Genomic DNA, 11,150 nt, shown 5'->3' on the forward strand with positions numbered 1-11,150 from the left:
TGGACAGCGGCGGAGCTCCTGGACACGATGAGAGGACGCACGGGCGGCGGGAAGCACGGCTACGACGAAGGCACGGCGATGGTGGCGTCGATCATGGCGGGGGAGCGCGAGGGGGAGGAGCTGGAGAGAGGAGGGGGTGTCTGGGGGGTTCGGGGGAGCGAGGGAGGCTGATCCATGACGTCACCGGGCGCGGGGAGCGGCGAGGCGGCGAGAAGGTGCATGGTGCGCGTTGCGGTCGCCGCCGGGCACCTGCCTGCCTGCCTGGCCGGCAAGCAGCTCGCTGGAGCGGCGCTGGGCTGGGCCGGGAGCAGGCGTCAGGTAAGTTTTTCCATTTCTTTCTGTTTTCTGTTTTTTTAATACTTCTGCAACTTTGTTGAATTAAATAAAATACTTAGGCAACTCCTAAAATCACCAAACTACTCCTGGTCCATAGTTGGATTATTTCCAACATGAAACATTTTAGTTTGGAGATATTTGAGCATTTAAATATTTTATATAATTTTAATGCCCAAATTCAATTATTTATGATTTAATTCAAAAACCCTAAGATGGCCTAGGAAAATGTGCATCACTTTTGGCAGAGGTTCTGAACCAAGACAAAAATGATGGGCATTTTAGAAGGGCATTCCAGGTTCATTGAAAAAGTTTTTAGTAAACCCTAATTGGTTTCAGAGGGGACTGGGGGTTCTGTCATCCCCATTTCAGGTTTCTGATGAAAGAGTGAACATGATGCAACACTCTAATGCATAGCTAACGAGGGTGTGACATCCAAACATAATGAAACCTTCGGGGGCGATCTTTTTGGAACAAACTTGATCCAGAGGACTTGGAGTGCAAGTCAAGAAGCAATCGAGGAGGCCATGAGGGTGGAGGGAGACCCCTTACTAGGCGCGCCCCCCTATCTTGTGGGCCCCTCGGGCATCCACCGACCTACTTCTTCCTCCTATATATACCCACGTACCCCGAGAACATCAGAGGCGACCATGAAAAACTATTTCCACCACCGTAACCTTCTGTATCCGCGAAATCCCATCTTGGAGCCTTTGCTGGTGCTCCGCCGGAGGGGGAATCGACCACGGAGGGCTTCTACATCAACACCATAGCCTCTCTGATGAGTTGTGAGTAGTTTACCGCAGACCTTCGGGTCCATAGTTATTAGCTATATGGCTTCTTCTCTCTCTTTGGATCTCACTACCATGTTCTCCTTGATCTTCTTGGAGATCTATTCGATGTAACTCTTTTTTGCGGTGTGTTTGTCGAGATCCGATGAATTGTGGGTTTATGATGAAGTTTATCTATGAGAAATATTTGAATCTCCTCTAACTTCTTTTATGTGTGATTAAGTTATCTTTGCAAGTCTCTTTGAATCAGTTTGGTTTGGCCTACTAGATTGATCTTTCTTGCAATGGGAAAAGTGCTTAGCTTTGGGTTCAATCTTGTGGTGTCCTTTCCCAGTGACAACAGGGGCAGCAAGGCACGTATTGTATTGTTACCATTGAGGATAAAAAGATAGGGTTTATATCATATTGCATGAGTTTATCCCTCTACATCATGTCATCTTTCTTAATGTGTTACTCTGTTCTTTATGAACTTAATACTCTAGATGCATGCTGGATAGAGGTCGATGTGTGGAGTAATAGTAGTAGATGCAGGCAGGATTCGGTCTACTTGTCACAGACGTGATGCCTATATACATGATCATGCCTAGATAATCTCATAATTATTCACTTTTCTATCAATTGCTCGAAAGTAATTTGTTCACCCACTGTAATACTTATGATATCTTGAGAGAAGCCACTAGTGAAACATATGGCCCCCGGGTCTATCTTTTATCATATAAGCTTTCAATCTACTTTTATTTGCATCTTTACTTTTCCAATCTATATTATAAAATACCAAAAACATATTTATCTTATCATATTATCTCTATCAGATCTCACTTTCGCAAGTGGCGTTGAAGGGATTGACAACCCCTTTATTGCGTTGGTTGCGAGTTCTTGTTTGTTTGTGTAGGTGCGTGGGTCTTTTGAGGAGCCTCCTACTAGATTTGATACCTTGGTTCTCAAAAACTGAGGGAAATACTTAAGCTACTATTGTTGCATCACCCTTTCCTCTTCAAAGAAAACCAACGCAAGCTCAAGACGTAGCACGTTCCTAGCCAATTCATCAACTTTAAGCAATTTTTCTTCAAGCAAAGCATTAAAATTCTTTTGAGAAATCATAAATTCTTTAACACTATTCTCAAAATCAGAGGGCATCTTATTAAAATTTCCATAAGAGTTTTTGTAGGAATTACCATAATTATTAGAGGAATTACTAGGGAACGACCTAGAACTAAAGTTTCCTCTATACGTGTTGTTACCAAAATTATTCCTACCAACAAAATTCACATCCATAGATTCATTATTATTCTCAATCAAAGTAGACAAAGCCATATCATTAGGATCAATAGGAGCACTCTTAGTAGCAAACAATTTCATAAGTTCATCCATCTTTCCATTCAAAACATTAATCTCTTCTATAGCAAAAACTTTTTTACTAGTAGATCTTTCAGTGTGCCATTGAGAATAATTAACCATAATGTTATCAAGGAGTTTAGTAGCTTCTCCAAAAGTAATTTCCATAAAACTGACTCCCGCGGCCGAATCTAAGAGATTTCTAGAAGCAAAATTCAATCCGGCATAAAAGTTTTGTATGATCATCCATAAATTCAAACCATGAGTAGGGCAATTGCGAATCATTAATTTCATTCTTTCCCGAGATTGGGCAACATGCTCATGATCAAGTTGTTTAAAATTCATAATATCGTTTCTAAGAGAGATGATCTTAGCGGGAGGAAAATACTTAGAGATAATAGCATCTTTGCACTTATTCCATGAATCAATACTATTTTCAGGCAAAGATGAAAACCAAGTTTTAGCACGATCTCTAAGTGAAAATGGAAATAACTTCAATTTAACAATATCATTATCCATATCTTTCTTCTTTTGCATATCACACAAATCAACATAGTTGTTTAGATGAGTAGCGGCATCTTCACTTGGAAGGCCGGAGAATTGATCTTTCATAACAAGATTCAAAAAAGCAGCATTGATTTCACAAGATTCAGCATCATTAAGAGGAGCAATCGGAGCGCTAAGGAAATCATTATTGTTAGTATTGGAAAAGTCATGGAATTTGGTATTATCTTGCGCCATCGTGACAAGCAATCCAACACACAAGCACACAAAAGGCAAGCGAAAAAGAGAGGAGAATGGGAAAGAGAGGGCGAATAAAATGGCAAGGGTGAAGTGGGGGAGAGAATGAGGCAAATGGAAAATAATGTAATGCGAGCTAGATGAGTTTGTGATGGGTACTCGGTATGTCTTCACTTGAGCGAAGACCTCCCCGGCAACGATGCTCGAAATCCTTCTTGCTACCTCTTGAGCACTCCGTTGGTTTTCCTTTGAAGAGGAAAGGGTGACGCGGCAAAGTAGCGTAAGTATTTCCCTCAGTTTTTGAGAACCAAGGTATCAATCTAGTAGGAGGTTCCACAAAAGTCACACGCACCTACACAAACAAACAAGAACCTCGCAACCAACGCGCTAAAGGGGTTGTCAATCCCTTCACGGTAACTTGCAAAAGTGAGATCTGATAGAGATAATAAGATAAGATAAATACGTTGGGTATTTTTATGATATAGATTGGAAAGTAAAAGATGCAAATAAAAGTAGATGGAAAACTTATATGATAAAAGATAGACCCGGGGGCCATAGGTTTCACTAGTGGCTTCTCTCAAGATAACATAAGTATTACGGTGGGTGAACAAATTACTGTCGAGCAATTGATAGAAAAGTGCATAGTTATGAGAATATCTAGGCATGATCATGTATATAGGCATCATGTCCGCAACAAGTAGATCGAAACGATTCTGCATCTACTACTATTACTCCACACATCTACCGACTCCTGCCTGCATCTAGAGTATTAAGTTCATAAGAACAGAGTAACGCATTAAGAAAGATGACATGATGTAGAGGGATAAACTCAAGCAATATGATATAAACCCAATCTTTTTATCCTTGATGGCAACAATATAATACGTGCCTTGATGCCCCTGCTGTCACTAGGAAAGGACACCGCAAGATTGAACCCAAAGCTAAGGACTTCTCCCATTGCAAGAAAGATCAATCTAGTAGGCCAAACCAAACTGATAATTCGAAGAGACTTGCAAAGATAACCAATCATACATAAAATAATTCAGAGGAGATTCAAATATTTCTCATAGATAAACTTGATCATAAACCCACAATTCATTGGATCTCGACAAACACAATGCAAAAAGAGTTACATCAAATAGATCTCCAAGAAGATCGAGGAGAACTTTGTATTGAAATTCAAAGAGAGAGAAGAAGTCATCTAGCTAATAACTATGGACCTGAAGGTCTATGGTAAACTACTCACAACTCATCGGAGAGGCCTTGGAGATGATGTAGAGGCCCTCCGTGGTCGATTCCCCCTTCGACGGAGCGCCAGCGAAGGCTCCAAGATGGGATCTCACGGATACAGAAAGTTGCGGCAGTGGAAATAGTTTCTCGTGGTGCTCCTGGATGTTTTCAGAGTACGTGGATATATATAGGAGGAAGAAGTAGGTCAGTTGAGCCACGAGGGGCCCACGAGGGTGGGGGGTGCGCCCACCCCCTTAGGGCGCACCGGGCACCCTCGTGTCCACCTTGTTTGCTGCTTGACGTCCACTCCAAGTCTCATGGATTGCATTCGTTCCGAAAAGATCGCTCCCGAAGGTTTCATTCCGTTTGGACTCCGTTCGATATTCCTTTTTTTTGAAACACTTAAATAGGCAAAAAAACATCAATTCGGGATGGGCCTCCGGTTAGTAGGTTAGTCCTAAAAATAATATAAAAGTGTAAAGTAAAGCCCATAAACATCCAAAACGGGTAATATAATAGCATGGAACAATCAAAAATTATAGATGCGTTGGAGACGTATCAGTCTGCTTGCCACAGAGGTAGTACCGTTGTGGCAGCGGTAGTACCGCCCAGATGCGGGCTTGGGCTGCTTAACATTTGGATTCGGGAGCCCCTATAAAAGGGGGTCTTCTGCCCCCATTCAACCTTATCCTTTTAAGCTCGTGTTCTTCCCCCATTGTTGACCTTCTTCGAGCTTGCTATCTCTCAATCCCTTCATGGATTCTTGCTAGTTTTTGAGGGAAAAGAGAGAGGAGATCTAGATCCACATTTCCACCAATCACTTTCTCCTCTATGTGAGGGGAACCCCTTGGATCTAGATCTTGGAGTTGTTGGTGTTCTCCTTCTTGTTCTTCCTCTCACTTTCCTCCCTAGCATTAGTTGCTTCGGTGGGATTTGGGAGAGAAGGACTTGGGCACTCCGTGTGCCCTTGCCATTGCATTTGGTGTATCGGTTTGAGTTCTCCACGGTGATACGTGGAAGTTACAAGTTGAGAAGTTTATTACTCTTGGGTGCTTGGTACCCTTGAGCTTGTTCCTCTTGGGTGCTTGGGCGCCCTAGACGGTTGGTAGTGTTCGGAGCTCAATCATTGTGGTGTAAAGCTCCGGGCAAGCGTCGGGGTCTCCAATTAGGTTGTGGAGATCGCCCCGAGCAATTTGACGGGTACCCGTGACCGCCCCCAAGGGTTGCCAAAGTGTACGGGTTCGGTGACTGCCCCCAAAGGTTGCCATTTGTACGGGTTCGGTGACCGCCCTCAAGGGTCCCTTAGTGGAATCACGGCATCTTGCATTGTGCAAGGGCGTGAGGAGATTACGGTGGCCCTAGGGGCTTCTTGGGGAGCATTATGCCTCCACACCGCTCCAAACGGAGATTAGCATCCGCAAGGGTGTGAACTTCGGGATACATCATCGTCTTCGCATGCCTCGGTTTTCTGTTACCCGAGCCCTTTACTTATGCACTTCACTTTGTGATAGCCATATTATTCTTTGTCATATATCTTGCTATCACATAGTTACTTATCTTGCTTAGCATAAGTTGTTGGTGCACATAGGTGAGCCTAGTTGTTGTAGGTTTTGTGTTTGACAAATTAACCGATAGGTTTATTCCGCATTTGTTCAAGCCTAAACCGTAATTATTTTAAAACGCCTATTCACACCCCCCCCCCTCTAGGCACATCCACGATCTTTCAGCCGCACAAACCAACAAAAAAAGCAGAGGAACAAGGATGGATAGTAGGAAGTTTACCAACTTTTTTTGGTTGTTGCTGCTGGCTGGAATTGGAAGATGAGGTTCAATAGGTGGAGGTGCTTTCTTCTTTGATTCAAGCTGCAGAGTGGAACTGAAGTACCATGATAATATCTTCTGTAGCTCGGCGTACATGCCAGTCGCCGTGGAGAAGCCAACAGCAACCTCAGGCAAATATCTACTCAGATCAACTGTTGCATTGACCTGGTATAGGGCATCGCCGATGACGAGATCGACAGCCATCATCTTGGAGTCATTTTGGTATGTCACGGTTGCTTCCATAAGATGTCGATGCCAATATGATTCCGGTTGATGTTGGCATAGTATACGATGAGCCACCAAGGGTGTTGGGGTAAGTGTCGAACTCCACGGCTACGATCCGAGTGTCCCCTGTCCCGTTAGTGCTGGCCGGGAGGAGCCCGAGTCTGCCGTCCTCACTGTTGGGAGGGATCACCTAAGGGAAACACCCGAGGAAGAAGGCCATCCCATCGCTTGTATACGGCAACCTCAGATTGTCTGGGGTGATTCGGAAGGAGAAGGTGGTGGTGAAGTTAGCCATCTCGCCGGTGGCGTTGCTCCATAGTTGCACCTTTTGCGCATAAGATGCCCGGCCGATGTTGAACTGAATATCTGACTTACGTGTGTTTTTTGTCAGCTCAAGCGTTGGTGGACTGATGAATGCATCGCCCATGATGATGATCGATTTGAACGCCATGAGGTCGGAGAAGTTGAGGTTGAAAGAGAGCGAGAAGGCCCAACGCGGCGCATAGTGGAGGCATAGTAGCATGATACGTCTCCAACGTATCTACTTTTCCAAACACTTTTGCCCTTGTTTTGGACTCTAACTTGCATGATTTGAATGAAACTAACCCGGACTGACGCTGTTTTCAGCAGAACTACCATGATGTTGTTTTATGTGTAGAAAAGAAAAGTTCTCGGAATAACCTGCAAATCCACGGAGGGACTTTTCAGAATTAATAAGAATTTTTGGCGAAAGAATCAGGGCCAGGGGGTCCAAGGCCTGTCCACGAGACAGGGGGCGCCCCCCCTAGGGCGCGCCCCCCTATCTCGTGGGCCCCCCGGACCTCCTCCGACCTCAACTCCAACTCCATATATACCGCCTCGTGGAGAAAAAAATCAGAGAGAAAGTTTCATCGCGTTTTACAATACGGAGCCACCGCCAAGCCCTAATCTCTCTCGGGAGGGCTGATCTAGAGTCCGTTCGGGGCTCCGGAGAGGGGGATTCGTCGCCGTCATCATCATCAACCATCCTCCATCACCAATTTCATGATGCTCACCGCCGTGTGTGAGTAATTCCATCGTAGGTTTGCTGGACGGTGATGGGTTGGATGAGATTTACCATGTAATCAAGTTAGTTTTGTTAGGGTTTGATCCCTAGTATCCACTATGTTCTGAGATTGATGTTGCTATGACTTTGCTATGCTTAATGCTTGTCACTAGGTCCCGAGTGCCATGATTTCAGATCTGAACCTATTATGTTTTCATGAATATATGTGTGTTCTTGATCCTATCTTGCAAGTCTATAGTCACCTATTATGTGTTATGATCCGACAACCCGAAGTGACAATAATCGGGACACTTCTCGGTGATGACCGTAGTTTGAGGAGTTCATGTATTCACTATGTGTTAATGCTTTGGTCAAGTTCTCTATTAAAAGGAGGCCTTAATATCCCTTAGTTTCCACTAGGACCCCGCTGCCACGGGAGGGTAGGACAAAAGATGTCATGCAAGTTCTTTTCCATAAGCATGTATGACTATTTACGGAATACATGCCTACATTACATTGATGAACTGGAGCTAGTTCTATATCACCCTATGTTATAACTATTGCATGAGGAATCGCATCCGGCATAATTATCCATCACTGATCCATTGCCTACGATCTTTTCATATATTGTTCTTTGCTTATTTACTTTTCCATTGCTACTGTTACAACTACTACAAAAACCCAAAAACATTTATCTTTACTGTTGCTACTGTTACCATTACTATCATACCACTTTTGCTACTAAATACTTTGCTGCAGATACTAAGTTATCCAGGTGTGGTTGAATTGACAACTCAACTGCTAATACTCAAGAATATTCTTTGGCTCCCCTTGTGTCGAATCAATAAATTTGGGTTGAATACTCTACCCTCGAAAGCTGTTGCAATCCCCTATACTTGTGGGTTATCATAGCAACACCAAGACTAGGGTGGTAGGAGGAGGTCGGCGAGAGCCCATGGCTTAGTGTTTGGGGAGGAGGAAGCTTGAGGGGAGAGACCTGTGCAGCTCACCGGTGGAACCACGAGTCATGTAGTCTCGGCTCACGTAGACCAGAGACCAAGCGGGGGTTGCCCATAGTAAATGGACGGGGATGGCCGATGCGGGTGCACTGGGAGGGACATGGGCTGTCGCCAGTAGGGGGATTCTGTATGAAACAAAAATTGCATTGAACTAATCAACCTAGCTAGTGTTTTTATAGTTCCTCCCATAGTAAGATAATTTGTCTATCAATATTTTACTAATAAATAAATTAATAAATAAATGCATATATCTACATATAAGTTTATAATTGGACGAAACAAAATAAAATATGCGTGGACGCCTCACTTTTCTTTCATAGAGCGCTCAAGTATGAGGCTATGAGTTGCATGCATGAGTCAACTCACTAGTACAAAAAGGACCTATTGTTCCGGTTCGTGAGGGCCATTTGTCCTGGTTTTTGAACCGGGACTAAAGTGTCGGTACTAATGCCCTAAACCTTTAGTCCCGGTTCTTGCATAAACCGGGACAGATGGGCCTCCACGTGGCCGGTGCGGCGAGCCCAGGCAGGAGGCCCTTTGGTCCCGGTTGGTGGCACCAACCGGGACCAATAGGCATCCACGCGTCAGCATCTTAGGTTCTGGGGGTTTTGTTTTCTTTGAAAGGGGGGAGGGTTTGGGGGTTTTGGGGGGTTAATTTAGGCATTTCATATATTGTGTTAGCTAGCTAATTAATAGAGAGAAGTGTCCTCTCTTATCTCCATGCTTGGTCGATGCTACTTACTAGACGTATAGAGAGGACTAGACACGCTAGCTAGTTAAGGAAATGAAGGAAACAGAAGATCGTCATGAACAGATGCATACAAAGAGAAGTGATATCGACCGCCTCTCCTTCTCTGAGAGATTGGTCGAACAACAAGTTCTCGTATATCTATCCGACGCTACTGGCTACATATATACAATATAAGTATCTTTTACAATATAATCTCCTAATTAAAATTGAACGCATTAGGGTCCACATGGTATTCTCCATCTTTAGCGATCACGTGGTTAAGAAAGAATGCCGCCAACTCCTCTTGAATTCATCGCATACGATCTGGTGGTAGGAGTTCATCCCGCATCCGAAATATCTAATTTGAAGAAGGGGGTTAATACATACATATATATATATATATGAATAAATGAAACTGAACACAAATGATGGTAATAAAATAAAATTGTGAATATATTTTTAGTTGCATCAATTTTATATAAATTTAGTTTCAATAATACTAGAGGTTGCTTATAATGCTTTGAACAGAAAATACTTTGATAATTATAGTTTCATAAATTTTATTTATGTTATTAAAGTTTTTTTTGTTTCTACTTATCTATTTTATTAAAGTAGAGAGGCTTACGGCAAAAACTGGATACGCTTCGTGTACAAAACAGACAATCTCTTTCGAAGTATCAGGGTTTCATACGGAAACTCGTCTGTTACAAAGGGATTTCATTTAAAAAAAATTATTTGAACTTCCTTGTTTTTCTGTGTTCAAAATGCACCATTCAAAGCCACATCACCAATTTACAACCCTTTCTGACTTCATTTGTTATTTTTCATTCATTTACTAATTATTTTGAGCTATAAGACCATGAAATTAAAAAGCATTTGAAATGAACTCTGAAAAGGATCCAAGTTTGCATGGTATCATCATTTCACCCACATAGCATGTGCAAGAAAGTACAGAGGCTTACGGCAAAAACTGGATCCAATTCGTGTACAAAACGGACAATCTCTTTCGAAGTATCAGGGTTTCATACGGAAACTCGTCTGTTACAAAGGGATTTCATTTTTTTTAACTTATTTGAACTCCATTGTTTTTCTGTGTTCAAAATGCACCATTTAAAGCCACATCATCAATTTACAACCCTTTCTGACTACATTTGTTATTTTTCATGCATTTACTGATTATTTTGAGCTATAAGACCATGAAGTTGAAAAGCATTTGAAATGAACTCTGAAAAGGTTCCAAGTTTGCATGGTATCATCACTTCACCCACATAGCATGTGCGAGAAAGTAGAGAGGGTTACGGCAAAAACTGGATGCACGTTGTGTACAAAACCGACAATCTCTTTCAAAGTATCAGGGTTTCATACGGAAACTCGTCTGTTACAAAGAGATTTCATTTTTTTTTGAACTTATTTGAACTCCATTGTTTTTCTGTGTTTAAAATGCACCATTTAAAGCCACATCATTAATTTACAACCCTTTCTGACTACATTTTTTATTTTTCATGCATTTACTGATTATTTTTAGCTATAAGACCATGAAGTTGAAAAGCATTTGAAATGAACTCTGAAACCAAAGTACATACATAGTTCTCCAGAGCATTAAAACCAAAGTACATACATAGTTCTCATTTAACAACATATAGCTCTCTAAAGCATCTAATTAAACCATATATTGAAATTATGTAAAACATTTCAATGCAAAAACAAATGCGATCATAACCGCAACCAAGGTAACAACTGATCCAACTGCATAATGATACGAAGCCTCGGTATGAATGGCATATTTTTTAATCTTTTTAATCTTCAACCGCATTGCGTCCATCTTCATCTTGTGATCATCGACGACATCCGCAACATGCAACTCCAATATCATCTTCTCCTCCTCAATTTTTCTTATTTTTTCC

The 11,150-nt window shown here is 42.3% G+C and overlaps 1 pseudogene; it reads right to left on the reverse strand.

Annotated features, from left to right (window-relative positions):
• The window catches only part of LOC119339440, a 74,093-nt pseudogene extending 65,639 nt beyond the window's left edge, over positions 1-8,454 (reverse strand).
• Between the last annotated feature and the right edge of the window lie 2,696 nt (positions 8,455-11,150).

Source organism: Triticum dicoccoides, chromosome 7B (genome assembly GCF_002162155.2).
Source record: "Triticum dicoccoides isolate Atlit2015 ecotype Zavitan chromosome 7B, WEW_v2.0, whole genome shotgun sequence".
In the NCBI taxonomy this organism is placed as follows: Eukaryota; Viridiplantae; Streptophyta; class Magnoliopsida; order Poales; family Poaceae; genus Triticum; species Triticum dicoccoides.